General features: G+C 32.5%; 1 pseudogene; it reads right to left on the bottom strand.

Annotated features, from left to right (window-relative positions):
• Positions 1 to 4,110, bottom strand: LOC132286895 (amino acid transporter AVT1I-like; annotated as a pseudogene).
• Between the last annotated feature and the right edge of the window lie 3,848 nt (positions 4,111 to 7,958).

Raw genomic sequence — 7,958 nt, forward strand, 5'->3', positions numbered from 1 at the left:
TTTTCCACATAAAATAAATATAAAACATGAGTTTATACAGGCTCTAAGACATACATAACTAATTACATTTCAATGCCCAATTACTCCCACTAATCCCACTAACATAGTATTTAGTAAACTTAACTCTCATGTCTTCCACTAACACAAATACAAACTCCCACTAACACACAATATTAAAGGACTTGTAACCTTCACAAAAACACTAAAAACCACATAATCAAGTTTAATTTCCAACAGAACTGTCATAATTCAAGTTGGACAGATATGGTTTACAATGTTTTTTACAGAAGTATATGTACCTAAGACACAAACAAAAACTCCCATGACCAGAATTGCCACAATAAACATCATCTCCGATCCGAAACTCAGAGAACCTTTGTTGATCTTCGGGTAACAAAGGCAGGGTAACAAAATCGAGACACCAACGCTCAGAAATGCTCCTATAAACGCCATCACATAGCCGAAAAAGGGAACGGCTAGCGCCACAAAAACAGTGCTGATCACCAGAACCGTTCTGATGAGGAAACTGAATGATCTGCTATTTTTGAAAGGAAACGCGGCCTCAAGAGCTGTGACAATTGGAGATACCATTATGGCATATTTGGTGGCGGGGTTGATTAATGTGGTGTATATTGCTATTTTGGAACTTATGTTTCTTGTAGGGAGATTTAGTGTCACTTGAGACATCAAATTTTCTCCTTACATTAGGTAGCCTATAACTGCCATTGATCCATAGCTGATGGTGCTTAGAACAAAGCACACAAGTAGAACCTGCAATGAAAGTGAGTACAATGAGAAAGGTAATCATCATATCCAACCAAAATTGCTTATAATAATAGTACACTAATTGTTACCCTTTCATGGAATTACTAAGAAGGGTAAAACGGACTTTAGGCCAATTTTGCTTATGTAAAAACAAAATTGACATGTTTTTGTTTTGCGGGTCTTGGATCCAGATTTTAGTCTCTATCTTAACCCGAAATATGAAAGTAATAAGATTTAAACTTTATATAAAAGAACACTAAAAATCGAGATTGAGAGTGAAAGAGGAAGGATGTATTGGGGTTAGGGTTTTGAGAGACTTCGAAATTCTCTTATTTTTCACATAGTCAAAACTTCTCACCGACCTTTACTGACGTAGTTATAAGCTGAACTATGATAAATCTTTTCGTTTTGTGTGGTGTGCGATTTTTGTTTTCTGTCAATTCTTGATTATTTTGTTCTTAACTCTCACTTCTTCATTTTTTTTTAATAAAAAATTTCCCTTTAAATAAAAATTTAAGGTTATTTAAATCTGGTTAGAGATAATCAAATGACAGATTAATAAATGTATAATTATTATTTGGTAATTCAACTTGACAATGTGTTCTCCCAACTATTTGGATGTCATTTCTATATACTTCGTAAGTCAGATGTCACATCTTGATTAACTATCAACTAAAGGTAGTTTTGGTATTCTCCTTTCCAATACTTCAGTACCCTCAAATTCAACAGGGAACTTGTCACTTTTATTTGTTGTTACATTTTTATTAGCTTTCCCTATCTTGATTGATTCTCTCACCTCCAATCAATTTGACATGAATAAGACTAGATAAAAACATGATGTTATATGAGAAAAAGTAAAACCCTGAAAAAAAAAAGAAAAAACACTAATTAACATCTTTAACTTGAATACTTATGTTGTGTTCGGTGAGAAAAAAGGAAGAGGTGTGGAGAGAAAATAAGAAAGAAGAAATAAATTTTATTCTGTAAAGATGATATAAGGAAAGAAAGAAAAATAGGACGGATGGTCCATCCTTCCTCCTTTACAAATTTTCATCCGCCCAAAAATGGGCGAAAGAAATGAGGGAAGACAAGTAAACTGTCATAGAAGTTTTAAATTAAATACTATCATAAATTATACAAGTTTTAAATTACAATACTATCCTCTATAAATTACAATATTATAAATATTATTGTTTATAATGGTAAAAATAATTAAAATCTTATCTTTCCTTCTCTCTTAGGGAAGATAGGAAATTTTAAGTTTATTCTCTTCTCTTCTATTCAACCGAACAAAAAGAAAGAAATACACAATCTATTCCATAGGGATGTCTCATCCATCCCTTCTCCTCTCCCTTCCATCTAATTTTTTTCTTCCGTGCCGAAGAGAGCACAAATGCTGAGCGTTAGCCTAAGTGAATAAAGGTAGGTTGAAAGTAAGTTTTAGGTTGAAAGTAAGTTTTCCTTCTAGAGAAAAAATATTATGCATAGCATTGATCGGTAAGAATTTAGAAAGAGTTAGACTTGGATGGTTTTGACACATATAGGGGAGATCTAGTGATTCGGTGGTGAAGCGAGGAAGATTAGTTGTAATAGAAGGTAAGAGACGGAGAGGGCTTCCAAAAATAAATTGCGACCAGGTTATTAAAAATGACTTCAAAAAATTAAACATAATAGGGGAAATATTGACATGCCATAGAAAAAATTGGAGTAGGAATTCATGTGGTTGACCCCATTTATATGGAATTAAGGCAAGAATGATGATGAAAACAATGACGACAACGATCATAAGAGAAAAATGTAGTGCTTGAGTTTGCTTGAACTTAAGGGAAAAACAAAATACTTGAATACTTGGGGTACCATTTCTTACCTTAGGAAACTGGCTCCTATCTTTCATGGAATTGCTGAGTGTAGGGAAGACTGCATGACCACAATAACAAAAGGTAAACAAGCTCATGGTTATAGGCATTCCTCTCCAATTCAAAAGCTCTCCTCTTTCATGAAACCCCACACCATGATCAACTGCACCAGCACAAAAAACAGAGCCAACCAGAACAATGGAGGCGAAAACCCCGCCGGCCGATACATAAGCCAGCAAATCCAAACTCCTTAACCATGTTGTTGGCAATATGACTAGGGCACTGAGCAGAACAAAGCCTTGTTTGCCTCCTAACTTGAGGCCAGCAATGTGAAAGTTGGTGTTGGGAAACAGTTTATTCAAATTGTCCCCTTCTAATATCAGAAACTCAACTGCAACCAAATAGAGCTCAAGATAAATAAAAGTGGACACCATGGCTCTTCCTTTACCCCCAAAGGCCTGCCCGCCTATGTCCGGATAAGTTTTGATCTGTGGGTGAGCATCCATGCATCGTCGTAGTAGTAGTCCTGTGTAGAAACAGAAAACTGCTACCACGAAAAGCATAATCAAGCTCAGCCACCCTCCCTGAGACAGTGCATATGGAATTGACAGTATCCCAACACCTGAGAAAGCAGAGTATGAAACATTAGCCCTCTATTAATGCATTTTTTCAATAACTGAGGTGTCCGGGCTTTGCCCTAACTATTCCACGAGACTTTGCAAGGCTCTATTAGTGCATTTACAATAGCCAAATTCATAAATGTGATTGTATATATTAATGAAATTGGTTTTGTGTCACGACGGTCCATCCTGTGTAGATATTGTCCGCTTTGCATATTCTCTATGCGTTTTCAAAACATGTTTCAGGGACATCACAGTTTGGGAGATAATTTTAACTCCTTGAATGATATGGAGTAGGAAATGATGGTGAATGCATCAAGAAAACACACATACAAACAGCTATATATACACAGAGAGAGAGAGAGAGAGAGACCTGATAAGGCATTAAGCCCATTGAAGCAAGTTCTAATAAAAGAGGTGCCTTCGCTTGGTTGCTGTAATTGTGGAGGCTTGTGTTGGCTCTCTATCTTCTCTCCACTATATGAGTCCATCTTTTGGTGTCTACAATCCAAAATGCATGTCGGTTCATATAATAGAGAAGATGATGAAATGTGAAAAGTGGTGACAAATAATCACATATATATATATATATATATATATATATATATATAGTCTTCTATTTCTTAAAAAAAAAAAAAAAAGAAAAAAAAAAAAAAGAAAAAGAAAAGAGAGAACGATTTTGAAATACTTGGTTGTGGAAAGAAGATTGTGGGGATGAGTAGATTGCCATTCAAGTTCAGCACCAAAAAAACAGAAAATGCATGGTCTGGTACAATCTCAAGAGGAAAAAAAAATTGCGTGGGTACAATCACAATCACAATCACATTGCCAAATTACACAACCGCCCACTAATAAATCAAATTTCCTCCTCTCCGAGGTGCTCCCTTGGGAAGAAACGTGTATCTTTTTTCTTTCATGTCATGCAATATGTATTAGCCTTTCTGATCATAACAAACTTTCAATCCGATTCTTGCTCTAACTATACCTATCAACTAGGAAGCACGGAATCAGTTACGAGTATGACACAAATGCGGGATATGACATGATATCGATACAAGGATATATAAAATAGATAACTAAATAAAAATATATTATTGTAAAAAAAAAAAAAATTACTTTTTTCAATTTTTCAATAATACACATTTTAGATGATGTCTCCACTTTTTCTTCTTTTCTTTTATTTCTCCTCTTTTTCTTCTTCCTCTTCATCTTTTGGTTTTCTATCATTTTGATTTGGCTTACTTTTTGATATGGGAAGTGAAAAAGCTTAGGCAACAGAATAACAACAAATATGTATACGTTTAAGCAATCTCGTTCACTTGTTCCCTGGTGTGTATGGAGTATACGTTTAAGCAATCTCGTTCACTTGTTCCCTAGTGTGTATGGAGCAATATACGCGACTTTTATTTCAATAGTTAGATTTCCTCCAATGACTAAAATTAAAAACAACTATATTATTTGTTTCTGATTTTATAAGATTCCAAAACCACATAATTTGAGTATTTTAAATAAAATAAAACACCTTATAATAAGGATATTAATAATGAAAAAAATAACTAAATACTTCCACTAAAATCGTTGGGGCTCTTTTCTATCTATCATAATTACTAAGTCCTTTTCAAAAAAAAAAAAAAAAAAAACACCTTCCTTAACGAAATTGAAAAGATAAATTTTTTTTTTGCTAAGTCTCACTTCTTGTTATACTAGGTAGAGAGTCCTTCCATAAAAGTTAATATTTTGGAGAGAAATTAATCCTCCTAAAAAAAAAAATTGACGTTACTTTACAATTAAGTAACAAAGTTCTGAACTATGGAAAAATACAATAGTGTCATTTTAAGGATTTTATTAAAATTTTGATGAAACCTAATTTGAATATGCGACCTTAACTGATTGATTGATGAATGACATTTTTATATTTATAAATGTTCCTTTATATGAGCATAAGAAAACACGAAAAAATTATTATTTTTATTTATAAATGTTCCTCTATATGTACAAAAGAAACACACACAAAAAAAAAAAAAAAAAAAAAATTGTTATTATAAGGTGTTTTGTTTTATTTAAAACACTCAAATTGAGTAGTTTTATTTTATTCAAAACACTTAAATTAAGTAGTTTTGAAATCTTAAAAAACCAGAAACAAATAATATAATTGTTTTTAATTTCAGTCATTGGATGAAATCCAACGACTGAAATGGAAGTCGCGTATATTGCTCCCTGCACACTAAGGAGCAACTGAACGGGACACATGTTTGGTCATATCCTCGTGTCCATGTTCGATACCATCACATCAATTTCGCTGAAGTGTCCATACTTCCTAACTTAGGAATGATAAAAGTATTATTGGGTTTGTGTTTCTCACCAAGGGCATCATCTAATGAGATTGACAATGCAGAGTAATACAAAAGGCTACAAAATATAGTGCAAAAAAAAAAAAAAAAAATCTACATTTTTTAAAATTGAGCAATTAAAGATCTTCAAGAAGATTGGAATACCTAAAATATCCTAAGAAAAATTCAAAAAAAAAAAAAAACACTGATTTCAATCCTTGAAAAAAAAAAAAACTGATTTCAAAATTTTGAAATTTTTATAATTAAAAAATTTGGGGTTTTGGGGTCTTTACAAAAAAAAAAAAAAAAAAGGGTTGGATTTTTATACAAATTGAAGATTAAAATACTTAAAAGGCCCGATTTAAAAATATAAAAAAATTAGTCAAAACTACAAGAATTTAAAAACATTCCACTAACAATGGTATCACCAATAAAACTGGCCCTAATAGCCTTCCCCTTCCCACCAAATATTATATATATATATATATATATATATATATATATATATATATATATATATATATATCAATTGTTCCTATCCAGAGTAAAAGCTTCCCCTTTTGGATTTTGTCTGGTGTGTATTTTTCCACAACCTTTTTAGAAGTGCTTGACATTTCTAATTGCTTCTTGAAGTTAAACACTGACGGTTAAAGTTGAGAGGGTAAAAAAAATGCCTAAAAAATATGTAATTTTTAGGTAAATATGTAGTGGAACATTATCATATTGCAAAGGTTGAAAGAAATTTGACAAAGATCTTGAAAAATGTGAAGTAAGTGCCACAAAAGTAACCATGATTGATATTTAAAATGTTGAATTGTTGTCAATATGATGAACGCTAAATGTGCTAGTCTTTAGTTCAACCAGTCAGATTTGGATGTACAAGCCAATATTTATATAAAAGGAATTCCGTGAACTTAAAAGGTAAGTTTGAACAAAAGAGGGTCACATCCTGCTGTGTAGCAAACTTAGTGATGTCATTCAATCAAACTTAGTGATGTCATTCAATATTTATAGAGGTCACGGGTTCAAATCAAAGAAACAGCCTATTCGCATGCAGAGGTAAGACTACATACCCTCTTGAGGAGAATATATTTGGCGTGCCCAGTGCACTGTGCACCAGGCCATCAAAGCTATCCGTGCCTGCGTGTGGTGTGCACGAACTGTTTTGATGTGCCCGGTGCACGATGCACCGGGCACACCGAATACCTGTTCCCTCCCCGAACCCTGTAATGGCAGAAATCTCGTGCACTAAGTTAGCTCTTCTTAATAATAATAATAATAAACCGGGAAAAAAGAAAGGACTATCGAGCACACCAAAAACCTGCTCCATCCCTAAACCTTGTAATGACATAAGTGTGGTGCATTGAGTTAACCCTTCTCAATAATAATAATAATAATAATCAACAGGAAAAAAAAATAAAAAAATAAAAAAATAAAAATAAAAAGAAGAAGAAGAAGAAGAAGAAGATTACAATAGAAATATAAATAAGTTAATAGGAATTGTATAAAAAAAAAATTATATTAGCTTTAAGGTAGGATCATTTTAATGAAAAATAAGAAAAGAAACTTCCATGGGCACATTGGACTGCTTGTTTGCAAATCCAACAAATTTTCTTCCCATTTTTATTCACTATAATCAGAAGCAGGAATAAATATATTAAAACTTTGGATTTAGAGGATTTGTGCCTAAATTACCATTTTGTCATAGCAACAATACACTACATGGTCAGATATAAGGACTAGCAAACTTAAGATCTCTTCTCTACCAGTATCTTCCCAGATATTTTATACACATGACATTGTTGGGATTTATATGCCCTAGCATAACAAATTCTTATTTGGATTATAGTGACATATGTTCCTGACATATTTGAAATATTTATGATTTATATAATTTGTGAATTCAATGTATTATGTTTCGATTCGTTATGGAATTGATACTGTCCACTTGATTTCAAGAGATATTTATATATGTATGTGATGACGATCAATATATGAATATAAATAGTAATCATAAATTGTTCATAGTCGATAATTATGGATGGACTGATTATTAACTAAGACTTGAACTGGATCCGCGTTAGGTTGAGATATATTACGAGAGCTGTCGTATGCAATCGCTCCCTACCACTGTTATGTCATTTGACTTTCAAGCATGAGAGAAGTATAGACTCTTTTATTAATTAATAATTACTTTGATTTGTTCGGCGGATACTTCGGGATCCATAGATTGGCACTTTGGGTAGTTATGTAATTAATAGTTAGAGGATTATATTCTCAATATTTGCATTAATGCTACTTGTATTTATTTTGTATTGATTATGGTTGATCACAAATTAAATTCGAAGGCATTCATATGTTTATTTATTTAGTAAATTATTATTTTT

Source organism: Cornus florida, unplaced genomic scaffold (assembly GCF_030987335.1).
Source record: "Cornus florida cultivar Cherokee Brave unplaced genomic scaffold, ASM3098733v1 CherokeeBrave_3.0.0_Hap2_Chr02, whole genome shotgun sequence".
NCBI lineage: Eukaryota > Viridiplantae > Streptophyta > Magnoliopsida > Cornales > Cornaceae > Cornus > Cornus florida.